We start from the raw sequence: 12,502 nt of genomic DNA, 5'->3' as shown, positions 1-12,502 counted from the left end.
AGGTCATAGGGTAGGAGTTCTCTCCTTTTCCTTCCTCTGTTCTCTCTTCTCTGCTTCAAGAGCAATACACTTGATCCTTAAACAGGCTACCTTTTGGCTGAGGTTGCAATGCCATTGGAGTTGGTGAGCAGCCAGCTCCTCCCACATCTTGATGTCAGCATCTGTTTTCTTGAGGTGTGCCTTCAACATGTCCTTGTAGCATTTCCTCCGGTCACTGCAAGATCTCAGGCCATTACTAAACTGGGAGTAGAGCTCTTGTTTGGGGATTTAAGACATGGGCATCTACATGGATGTCCAGACCAGAGAAGTTAGTATTTGAAGATAATTGACTCAGTGCTGGTATCATTGGTTTTGACAATGATGCTGGCATTTATGTTGTGATCTTCCTATTTTCTGAAGGCATCATTGGTGATACCTCCGTGGGCTCTTGAGATGCCAATATTAGGTTATCCACATTTCACATTCATAGAGGAGAGAGTGGGGGTGATGACTGCATTGCAGACCTGGATCTTAGTGTCTTTCCAGAGATCATGGTGAAAAAAGAAATGCCAAAGCAATTTGCCAAGGGAGGCAGTTGTGCAACAGATCCTGTGATGGATCATTTTATCAATGTTCAGTCTCTGAGAAAGGTAGCTATGGAGGTAGAAGTACTGAACTACCTCCAGGGTCTTTCCCTTGATTGTAATGTGGGAGGGGTGGGGTGGAGGTGGTCCTGGATCAGGGAAGTCTTCTCAGTGTTGAGAGAGAGGCCTAAAGTTTGGTAGGATCTCTGAAAGGATCTAATGCAGTCTGGAGATTTTCCTTAGTGTATGCAAAGACTGCACAGTTGTCAGCACACTGAAGGTCAGGGATGATTGCTTTGAATATTTTGGTCTTCGAGCAAAAACGTCCCAGATTGAGAAGCCCTCCATTTGTTCAGTATTCAATGTCAATTCCAGAAGGAAGACAGTCCTTAATAAGATCCAGGATGATTGCCAAAAACATAGACTAAGGAGTTGGGGTAATAACACATTCTTTGCTAGACCCAGTTCATATGACAAATGGATATGTCTCTGAGCTGCTACATAGAATGGTCTAGGTGCAACTGGTGAACTCAGACTGGTGGGAAGGGCGGAATATCCCATGGGTGTTGGGGGTTGGGGTTGCAACCTCCCTGCTAGTGTCTGGAGTGCTCTGGTCAGCTGCAACCCCCACTCCCCACTCCCATCTGGCTGCAAACCCCATCCTACTCCCAGTTGGCTGCAACCCCGTCCCCTCCCGTGGGATGCTCCACCCGCCCCAGCAATCTGAGTTCACCAGCCATGCCTGGGATGGTTACAGTCATCTGGTCATGAAGAAGCCTCAGGACCTTTATATACTTTTCAGGCCATCCAGTCTGCCCAGTATTTTCCACAAGGCTTCACAACTGATGGAATCAAAGGCTTTACTGAAGTCACTGAAGGCTGTATGCAGATCCTGATGTTATTCGTGACTTTCTTTTTTTGGATCTTGCAGGCAACAAAGATCATGTCAGTTGCCCCACAGGATAACTTGAAACCACAATTCCAGCAGGACTTCCTCAGCAAGTGGTAGCAGATGGTTCAGATGCAGGCAAAGATTTTTCCTTGCTGTGGAAAGGAGGGTAATACCTTAATACTCTCCACACACAGACTTATCTCTTTTCTTGAAGATAGTCATGATGTTGACATTCCTCCGATTCCTAGGAATTTCTCCATGGTTCCAAATGCATGGAATAAATTTGTGGTGTCTCAGTACCAGTTCTTTGCAACTAACATTTTAGATTTTAGCAGGTATGCCTTCTGGTCCAGTACCCTTGTTCTTAGTTTACTTGATGGCAAACCAGACTTCTTCTAGGATAGGAGTGTTGACAAGTGATCCCCTTTCAGGGTGTTGGGGGATATGGTGGTATCTGCCACAGTCAATTTATGGCTCATAAATACCTCAAAATGCTCTTTCCATCTAGCTTGGATAGATTCATTGTCTTTGAGGAGCTTTTCCTGTGCTTGCAGGAAAGTAGGACCATGGAAAGTTGGGTTTTAGATGCCTTTTACTGCCTGGAAAAATCCGAGCATGTCATTTTTGTCAGCATAGAGTTAGAGATCTTCTTGGTTTTATCTTCTAGCACTAATTTTTTATTTTCCAGATATTCCTTTGAACTTTGGCTTTGAGGAGCTGATATGTCTCTTTCTTCTGCTGAGATGAAGTGTCATCTTGCCAAGCAGAATTTGCCCTTCCCCCCAGCTGAGGAGGGTTCAGATTTCAGTCACTCTCACCAAGCCAATCCTGGTGTCAACAGGTGGTATAAGCAAATGGATTCAGTACAAGCCATATGGAGGGTGGTTTTATACCCCTTCCGCAGTTCCTCAATGTTGCCTTCATTTATGGACAGGGCAGAGAGCTTTCCATGAAGATACTTTTGAAGATCCTTATAGACCTTCGTGTCTTAAAGATTTGGTGTTGAGGGTTCTCCTCATTACTTTTGGCTGTCTTTGGTGTTTTGGAGCAAGCCAGATGTTTGTAATGGGTCTGACAAGATGGTGATATGTCCAGCAGTTGTCAATTCCTTGCATGGCTCATGTGATACAGACATCCATTTGATTACAGACCTTAACATAGTTAAGGAGGTGCCCATGCTTACAGCGAGGGTTTCTTCATGTGTTCTTCTGTCTGTCACTCTGTCTGAAGATGGTGTTCATGGTGGCAAAGCCATGCTATGTGCATTTTCTCAGAAGGATGCCATTGGAGTTGCCTTTCCCTACTATTTCCTTCCCAGTGATGCCACTCCAGAGTTCTAGGTCATGTTTGACTCCAGCATTGAAGTCACCGAGGGGAATGAACTTGTCCTCCTTGTAAATATTAGTCAGAATGTGGTTCAGGTTGGAGTAAAACTGATCTTTGACACTTCCATCATCACCCTAAAGCATTGGGGAATAGGAGTCATAGAATCATAGAAAATTAGGGTTGGAAGGGACCTCAGGAGGTCATCTGGTCTAAGCCTCTGCTCAAAGCAGGACCACCCCAACTAGATCACCCCAGCCAAAGCTTAAAAAACCACCAAAGATGTAGATTCCACAACCTCTGGGTAACCTGTTCCAGTGTTTTACTACCCTGCTAGTGAGAGTTTTCCCTAATATCTAACCTAAGCTTCCCTTGCTGCAACTTGAAATCACTGTTCCTTGTTCTGTCATTTGCCACCACTGAGAAAAGTGGAACCACCCTTCACACAAATTCCATCTTAGTCTACTGTTATCTAGACAACATGCTGCTGATGATGGCATGCTGGTTGTAAGAAGTTTGTTTATGCCCATAGGGAGCTCTGTAACTTTATTGAGCTGATTCTTGATCATGAAGCAAATGCTGTGAACTCATTTCTCCTGGGTCAGTTTCCCTTTCCAGAAGAAGTGTAGCCTTCACACTCTTCTCTCAGCTGACCCTCATCTGGTCATCTTATCATCAACATCAATGTTGTGTCTTACTAGTTCCCTCCACATAATGGCCATTTTTATTTCTGATAATTTGTTGACTTAGTGCAATTGTTCTACATTGTGAAAATTATTTTCTTAGATTGTTTTTGACTGCAGAGTGAGTGATCTCACTGGATGCAGTTATCCACTCAGGAGCAGATAAAATAGCTTAGTTTAGGGCACCTTTTCTAGCTCCTTCTCATTGTGGGGTAAGCAAGGGGGATCCTTATTAGGAATGCTCAGTCATGCTAACAGCTGCCAAACTCAGGTTGCTAGATGACCATCAGCCACCTGTATGAAGATTTGTCTGCATGCTGGTGCAGATTCCATCACCACAAAGCTTTTGGAGGTTGGTACAGGACAGCATATTGTTTCCTATGTAAAAGACTGTGCATGACTTAGTTTAATGTGAAGAACCTTGCGCACAGAAACAGCAACCACAAAATCTTGAAAAGGTGGAGATCTGAGCCCAGTGGCAAGGGAGAACCCTAGATAACAGGAGACTTACATCTTGCAACAGTCTTCTTCCATCTTTACAACCACTGAGATCTTATTATGTTCTTTCACCTGATCCAACCTTGAGGACTTGGGGTTAGGCCATGGTTTGTCTGGAACCTCCCCTCAGGCCTGACCCTGCTAAGAGTGTAAGACTCCAGGTGACATAGCTCTGAGTGTCATTGGAACACACAAGCCAATCCCACCACAAGGTCTCAGTCCATGGAGAGGCTTGTAATGGAATGTTTTTGGTAAATATTCTCTTTTTTCTATTTTGAATATGAATAAAATTACACTAACTGGAAATGGCAATTAATGTTTAGTCACTTTTTACCAGGCTTCTGAATGACTTCCTTGCATCAAGACAGCTGCAGAATAAGAATGATTTTTACACATTCTGACCCACAAAGGCCAATACTTAGAAATGTAGACTTCCTGGAGTCAGTGTTAAATTCTGCAGTTCTGGCAGTGAAATGGTACCATTTGGGACTCCTAAATGTGTTAAATATAGTTATACTTTAGTGACAACAATACAGATATTGTTAGAAACAGAATTCTCATCTTGGAATTTTTAGTATATTAACAAGAAAATGTTATTGTGGAAGAAAGAATTTCAAGGTATCATGCGATAGCTCTCTCATATTTCTGGGTATTACTAAACTGTCTCAGACAGGGAATGTGTGCTATTGGCTCATGACTTCTTCAACAGTACATTCTTTGTTAGAATAGCTTGACATATTTTACTTAAGTGGGACTTCTTTTCCAAAAATTTTGGTCTGGGAAGGAAACTTAACATTTTCCAAGGTGGTAGTATTCAAACCAAATAATTTAGGATAGTATCTTCCTATAATGCTTAGACCAGTAGAAATGGTAGGACCATGTATGCAGCATACTCAAAATGGAGAAAGGGTGTCCAATGTACTTTAAGGCATAGTATTAAACACTTGGAAAGGCAGTCATATATCCATTCATTGGTCCAATGATGGGGAATCTCTTCTTGAATTACTGCTTCTAAACAGCAAGGAATTAGTTGAGAATGTGAAGGTGGATGATCACTCTGGTGATAACAAAATGAGTTAGGTGTACTTTAAGGAGGCTCTTATAAGGGTGCAGGAGCAAGTTATCCCAACTTGATGGAAGAATGGGAAGTGTAACAGGAGACTAACCTGGCTGGACAGGAATATTTTCAATTAATTGAAACTCAGAAAGGAATCCTACAGAAACTGGAAACTTGGTCACAGTACTAGGAAAGAGTATAGATGTAATGCCCATGCATGTAGAGAGAAAATTAGGAAGGCATAGTTTGAGATGCAGCTAGAAAGGTAATAAAAAGAGATTCTACAAGTATGCCAGAAGTAAAAGGAACAGCAGAGAAACCATCGGTCCCTTATGGAATGTGGAAGGTGATATTGTTGTGGATGATGCAGACAAGGTTGAAGTATTTAATGCCTTTCTACTTCAGTCTTCACAAAAGGAGGTAGCTCCTGAATTACAACTGCAGTTGCAGCAAAGATAGGGAAGGGGACAAACATGCTAGAGTAATGGCAGAACAATTTAGGGAATACTTATAGAAGCTAGATGCTTTCAAGTCCTCATGACCAGATGAGATGCACCCTAGGGCACTGAAGGAATTTGCTGAGGTAATTTCAAAGCTATTAGCTATCCTCTTGGGAACTCATGGAGCTTGGGCAAGGCCCAAGATAACTGGAAATGGTCAAATATACTTCACATCTTCAAGAAAGAAAAAAAGGAGGACCCAGGGAAGCTATAGATCAGGCAGCCTGACATCAGTACTTGGACAGATCATGGACCATGTTCTCAAATAATCCATTGTGAAGTAATAGGAGGATAACAAGGCAATCAGGACCATCCAGGGTGGATTTGCCAAGAGCAAGTCATATCTGACCCACCTGATTTTCTTCTGTGATAAGGTGACAGGCTCTGTGGATGGGGGAGACCAGTAGAAGCGATATACCTTGAATTTAGCAAGGCTTTTAACACTGTCTCCCATGACATTCTTCCTAACAAAACAAGGGCATATGGACTAGACTAAAGGATTGTAGGGTGGATACATAATTGGTTGGATCCTTGTACTCAGTGAGTAGTCCTCATTGGTTTGATGCCTAGTTGGGAGGATTAACTGGGACTCTCAAGGGCTTTGTACTGGGTCCAATGTTGTTTAATATCTTCATTAATGATTTGCATGGTGGGATCAAGTGCTCACTTTATAAATTTACAAACACCACCAAATTGGGTGGTATTGCAGACACTCAGAAGGATATGGAAATTGTACCTTGAAGTGAGACAGATTTACAGAATGAAGTTTCATAGGTATATGATGGCAATAGGGTAAAATTTAATTACCTGTGGTATGTGGGAGATCAGATTTGATAATCATACAAAAGTAGGGCTGGAAGGGACCTCAGAATGTTATCTGATCCAGCCTCCAGGTCAAGACTATATTATGTCTGTCTAAACAAAGGTTGATTAGCTACTGGCCTGCAGACCAAATCTGATGCCAGGTCATCCAGTTCACAGTGCTCCACATGGCATCGCTTCTCTGCTGCAAAATTTGTGTACCTTCAGGGAGCTTCACCTGCCCCTGTGCACTGGATCTGACATGCAGGGCAGCACGGGTCCTCATTCCAGCAGGCAGAGGCAGTATGGGACCCCACGGTCTGAGCCCAGTGTGTAGGGGGGCATGGGGCGTAATTCAGCACATGGGCCAGCCCTGTGGGGCCAGAAAATTGAGCACCATTGCTGTAAACCATTCCAGTCAAGTGTCATTTAACCTGCTTTTAAAAATCCCAAGAATGGAGATTCCATAGCATCTATGCTTTAATAGCCTCTAATGCTTAACCACTCTTGTAGTGAGGAAATTGCTTCTTCTATCTAACTTAAATTTCCCTTGCAAATTTAAAACCGTTTCTCTTAGTCCTGTCCCTTACAGCTACAGAAAATAGTTTGCGATCATTGTCTATAGAACTACTCCTCAGGAATTTGAATACTGTTATCAAATCCCACCTTAGTCTTCTCTATAGTAAATAATCCTTGTTCTTTCAGCCTATCTTCATAAGTTATGTTTCTCAGGCTTTGAATAGATTTTGTTGTCCTCTGCTGGATTCTTTCTAATTTGTCTTTATCATTTTTTAAGCAAGGGACCCAAAACTGCATGCAGTACTCAGAAGGAAACTTTACCAATTTTGAATAGAGCAGGAGAATCACTACCCCTGATTTGCAAGTGATACTCCTACTAATGCAGACCAGTATGCATTGTCCATTTTTTTGCACCAAGTACACAATTAGCTCATATTCAGTCTATGGTCCTTTGTGACCTGTAGGTCCTTTTCTGCAACAGTGCAGCCTTGCAAGTCCTTCCCCAGTCTGAATTTGTGCATGTGGTTTTGTTTTTCCTCCACTCCAGTCTAGTAGTCTTTCTTGGGTTTAAACATAGTAAACAGTGGTGGGTTAAATCTTCACACTGTCAGGTCCAAATATGTGCTAGATGCTGTAAAAACACAAAAGCTTGCTTAATGTAAGAAGCTATAATAGGCCAAGATAAGGGAGTCTGAGAGAAGAAAGGTTATTATCCGTATTTTCTGAATGGGGAATTGAGCTGGATGGTGAGATCTGTCAAAAATCTGAGAATCTTTGGGTTCAGTTCTCAGACTTCAATGGCAAGACCATGTTTCCTTTCATATATGAAAGATATTATTTGTTCACAACATCAGCAAGATCTCCCTTCCATGTAATTAAACTCTATTCATCACAAAGAAAACCCTGAAGAAAGAAACTTTTCCGATGTAATTAATGGGAAGATTTTTTTTGTGTGTGTTGTTACTAAAGCTGTAGAAACATCTGATATTCCCAAAGTGTTAGGTAAAGCTGGCGTTATCAGAAACAGAAGGTGCAACAGACAGTGACTACTACCTTAAGGTAACTTTGCAAACAGAAAGTGAAATTCATAATTCTTTAATATGCTTTCGATGTAGAATATATTGACCTTTCCTCTCCAATTAGGGGGGAAAACAAAATAACAAAAGGCAGTTAAAAATTGTGGGAAGGGAGAAAGAATATTGGCATACTTAGAATGTTTATTCTTTTTCTATGATGTTTAGTTCATTTATTAAGCCTGGAAGAATTAACATACTATTTTTTTTCACCCAATATTTAAGGTCCAACAGTTTTGTATTCTATTTTCACCAACAAAAGCAAATAATAGAAAACAGGCTCTGATTCCAAGTGGAGTGTTCCAACAAACATAAACAAAGATGTCTGAAGTAAAAAGAGGTAGGGGTTTTAGTTTTGTAGGATTACTTATCTTCAAGTTAATACTGTGAGAAATATTTTTGAAATGGTTATGTATGTGTATGATGTTTGACTTGATATGCATTGCCAGGCAATTTTCCATATAAGTAAGTAAGCTTTACCACTCAAAATAAAGCTGAACGAATGTTAGGAACCCTAATTAACTCCTTCTCTATTTCACCCCCAGTGCTTTGAATTTCCATGTTTGGTACATAGACTACTGTTAAGAATACAAATAGTAATGTGGTTGAGAACACATGCTGTGGCTGGCCACCCATGACCATTTGCTGTTAAATATCAGAATACCAACTTCTGATTGTGCATGTCTGATTTGACAACCAGGAATAATAAGAGTCATTGCTTAAACATCAGTAGTTTCTATGGCTTAACTTTTAAACTGAAGAGAGGTGTTTGCCTGGACCACCAATGCTGCCATCCCTGACCGTTGTTTCTATTGTATTCCTTTTAGCTAATTTTTGTCATATATTTATCCATGTTGGGATCATTGCATAAGGCTTTACTCTCCCTCCTGCCTAATCAATTTTAAGAAAACTAAAGCTCATATGCTAATATTCTGTCTTTGTGTCTGCCTGTCCAACATGCTTATTTAAGGTCTTCACTGAATGGCTCTTGAAATGTATTTTGTTAATGAATTATAGATCCTGTATGTTTACTGTTTGTTTGGCATCAGTTAGCACAACTATACAAGGTGCTACATCACCATAGCAATGACCTACAGTGACTAGTGTTAGTGGGCATGAACTGTAACGCCAATGCTACTGCACAATAGCAATGAGCTACTGCACAATAGCTCATTGCTATTGCACAGTAGGGTTGGAAATGACCCGTGCACCACTGGGACTGCTCATTTAGTACTTCCTAAAATAAAAACTGCACAACTGAGTGAACATGTAGATGCACCTACTGGGCATGTCCACACATGCACCTATGATGTTGTTGTTACTGTGCCATCATTTAGTACTTCCTTTTGCAACTGCTAAATGATGGTGCAGTAATAGCTCGTACTGCACCATGCCAGCAGCACATTGTTATTTTAAGCTACTACATTGCCATAGCAAAGCACTAAATCAAGGAAGTGTGTTGCTATACTGATGTAGCTACAGTTTCATGGTTTGTGCCTGCTAACTCTATGTCACCTTGTAGACATGCCCAGCATTGTAGACATGCCCAGTGAGTTTTAAGTCAAAAGCAGTAAATCATTCCAGCTTGGAACATGAAAAAGCCCAAATGAAGATTTTTATCATTTGACCATCCCAGTTGTATTTCCCCATATATGATCTCTCATTTTGTTTCCAGGAGAGAAATTGTGAGTGGAGACAAGGTAAACCAAGAAAGCATAAGGGTTACTGTTGTCTGGCAATTCATGCCAGGAGCTTAGCTGTTTTCACTAAACAGTTGGGTAGAAGGATATTACATCAGAGTAAGTAGAGGTAAAAAACCAAAGGTGTAGATGGAGAAGTTAGATAACAAAGACCACAACAAGCTCAAACAATAGCCAAGTATGCATAGTTAAAACTCACCTTTAAAATAGAAGCTGTGTACAAATGCAGAAGTTAATAAAAATGCCTGTTTTCAAATTAAGTTTCCTGAAGACAAATAAAGACTACTTATGCATTCCACTATAATGATTTTGCTTCACTTCGTGTTGGCTTATTTTATGTGCAGTACTCTTGTTAAAATAGGATCCTAAGGTTTTAGTTTTGCTGGCAGGATGTGCCATAAAGTATTTTGGCATGTCACATGGTGAAACTCCTGTGTGTAATATCATTTGATGCTTTGATACAAAGCTAAAAGGTACATGTGCAGTGAATGCAATGTGATTAATGTGATGCTCCCAGATGCAATGTCTACATGTGATCCTGGGACAGCAGAAATTTGAGCTGGGGCAGGGCAGCTCCTGGCTGTCAGGGGCCATGGGAAAGGGGGTCAGCCTTGAGTTCTGCTGTTAGGCAGCAGAAGGGCTGGCACGAGCCAGGTATTTGTCCCTGGGCTGACTGGGAAAAATTTGCACCCATTTATTACTGTCTACATGTGTATTTGATCACACTTAATGAGTCCACCTTAAGAGTCTGTTCCTGATGGAACTATCTTACAGTGGAGTTAATTAGTTTATTCTGCCCTAATATCAGTGCATATGTAGACAATGATGCTTTACTGCAAAGCTAATTAGTCAAGTCAGCAGTAAAGTATTTTTGTAACTAAAAATATGCTGTGCAAGAGCAGTAACAAAAACAAATCTCTTATTTAAAATTAAATTTCATTCATTTTGAAAGATGCTAGATTGACAGACTTAGGCTTTGAAGTTCTCTGCTTTATCCAAAGTGATGATAGCCTAAATTGTGATGTGTGGGTTTTCAAAGGTTAGTGCTGACTACTTATTATCTGTTGCCTTCAGGGTCTGTGTGAGATCTACATTGTTAGAAGGTTTAAACATATGGCAGGTTACCTGGAGCCGCTGATGCTCAAATCTTATGTTTTGTTTAAGTTAATATTAACCTTTATCAAACTATTCATCTTCCCCAATAAATGAATATTAAGTTAAATAATTAGTAGTTTACATTCAGTCCTGGTTTTCAATATTCTACCTAATTTTCTTTCCACTGTAAAGATAAGTATCAGTATGGGAGCTATTATGGTAGAATGAGACTGAAGTATGTAACACTTACCAAAAGGTCAAGAGCTCTAAGGCAAGGAATTACAGTGAATTTTACCTCTTCATCATGAAATTTCTGTATTAGTACTGTATGGGTTGAGTGGTAAGAACTGAAATTTACATTCCTACTGTGGAATAAGAGGGTGGAGCTCCTTCTCTTTGACTGCTACTTCTGACAGTGGACTAGAATAATGGCTTGAAGCTTTCCAGGACGAATGTTAAAGACCTTGTACACTCTCTCCTTTTATAATTTCCATCTCCTGTCTCCTGTCTGTTGGTGTACAGATCCATTCTATGACAGATATCTGTGGTGGCGCACCTTTGGGGTGCTCATCATGTGGCAGGGCCTGCAGTAGGCTGGGGCAGAGCCCAGCGGGGAAGGCAGCCAAGCTGAGCCTCCCAGATCTCAGTCTAAGGGGGGAACTGTGTGGCAGAGTACTTTTGGGGGTGCTTGCCACTTGATGGCTCTCATAGGTTCTGAGGGGAGCCCACTTTGGAGGAGCAGCAAGGGAAACTATTAGTACCCCAGGTACTATTTTAAGTGGGGAGGTGTGTAGCAGGGCACTGTTGGTGCCTGCCACTTTAAGGCCTGAGCCAAACAGCCAGGAGGTGCTTGATTGCGGCAGCAATTTTAGATCCCTGGCTGCCTATATAAACAGGGCAGTTCCCTGCTTGTGGGTGAGGCAGCAACATTGCCTGGCTGCAAGGCTTCACATATCATCCTGGAGGTAAGGGCAGGAGCTGCAGGGGATGGATTGGGGGCTCCTGGTCCTGGGCATGACCTAAAACTGCACCCTGCCAGGAATGGGTGGCCTGGTGGGGCTCTCAGTGGCATGGAAGCCCCAGGAAATGCTAAGCCAGTGAAAGGTGAGAAGGGGCACCTTAACCCTAGCCCTCATCTTCAGGTGGGTTTGCATAACACTGGAGATAGTGGGGGCCAGGCACGTGTATGGTCACCTGAGCCCTGTGGGGTGGAAGACCCTATGGAAAAGTAGTTGGGGCCAGGCATGGCTATGTCCATGTGATCCCTGTGGAGTGCAAGACCCCAAAAGAACCAAGGAGGGAGAGTGAGGGCCAGGCATAGCTATGGCCACCTGAGCCATGTGGGGCGCAAGACCCTGCGGTTAAGTAGTTGGGGCCAGGCATGGCTACAGCCACCTGAGCCCTTTGGGGTGAGAGACACTGAGGAGGGAGAGTTGGGGCCAGGCATGCGTATGGCCCTTGATCCCTGTGGGGTGCAAGATCCAAAAAGACCCCGAGGAGGAAGAGTGGGGGCCAGGCACAGCTGCAGCCACCTGAGCCCACTGGGGAGGGAAGCCCTGTGGCCCCAACTGAGGGGGCAGTGTGGAGCCCCAAGTGAGGTGGGGCAGAGATGAGTACTCCTGAGTGAAGGGGGCAGTGTGGAACCCTGAGTGAGGGGGGGCAGAATATAGAGAGCACAATGACATGCTACTTGGTGGGGGAGTGAGAGTCTCCATGAGACCCTGGAAAACCAGTCGTGGTGTGAGTTACCCCAGCTCCCACAACCAGGTGGGTAACCCCTAGTAGGGGCCAGAAGATG

This window comes from Crocodylus porosus, unplaced genomic scaffold (genome assembly GCF_001723895.1).
Source record: "Crocodylus porosus isolate Cpor-Errol unplaced genomic scaffold, CroPor_comp1, whole genome shotgun sequence".
Lineage (NCBI taxonomy): Eukaryota > Metazoa > Chordata > Crocodylia > Crocodylidae > Crocodylus > Crocodylus porosus.
Note: the sequence above shows the minus strand (reverse complement) of the source record.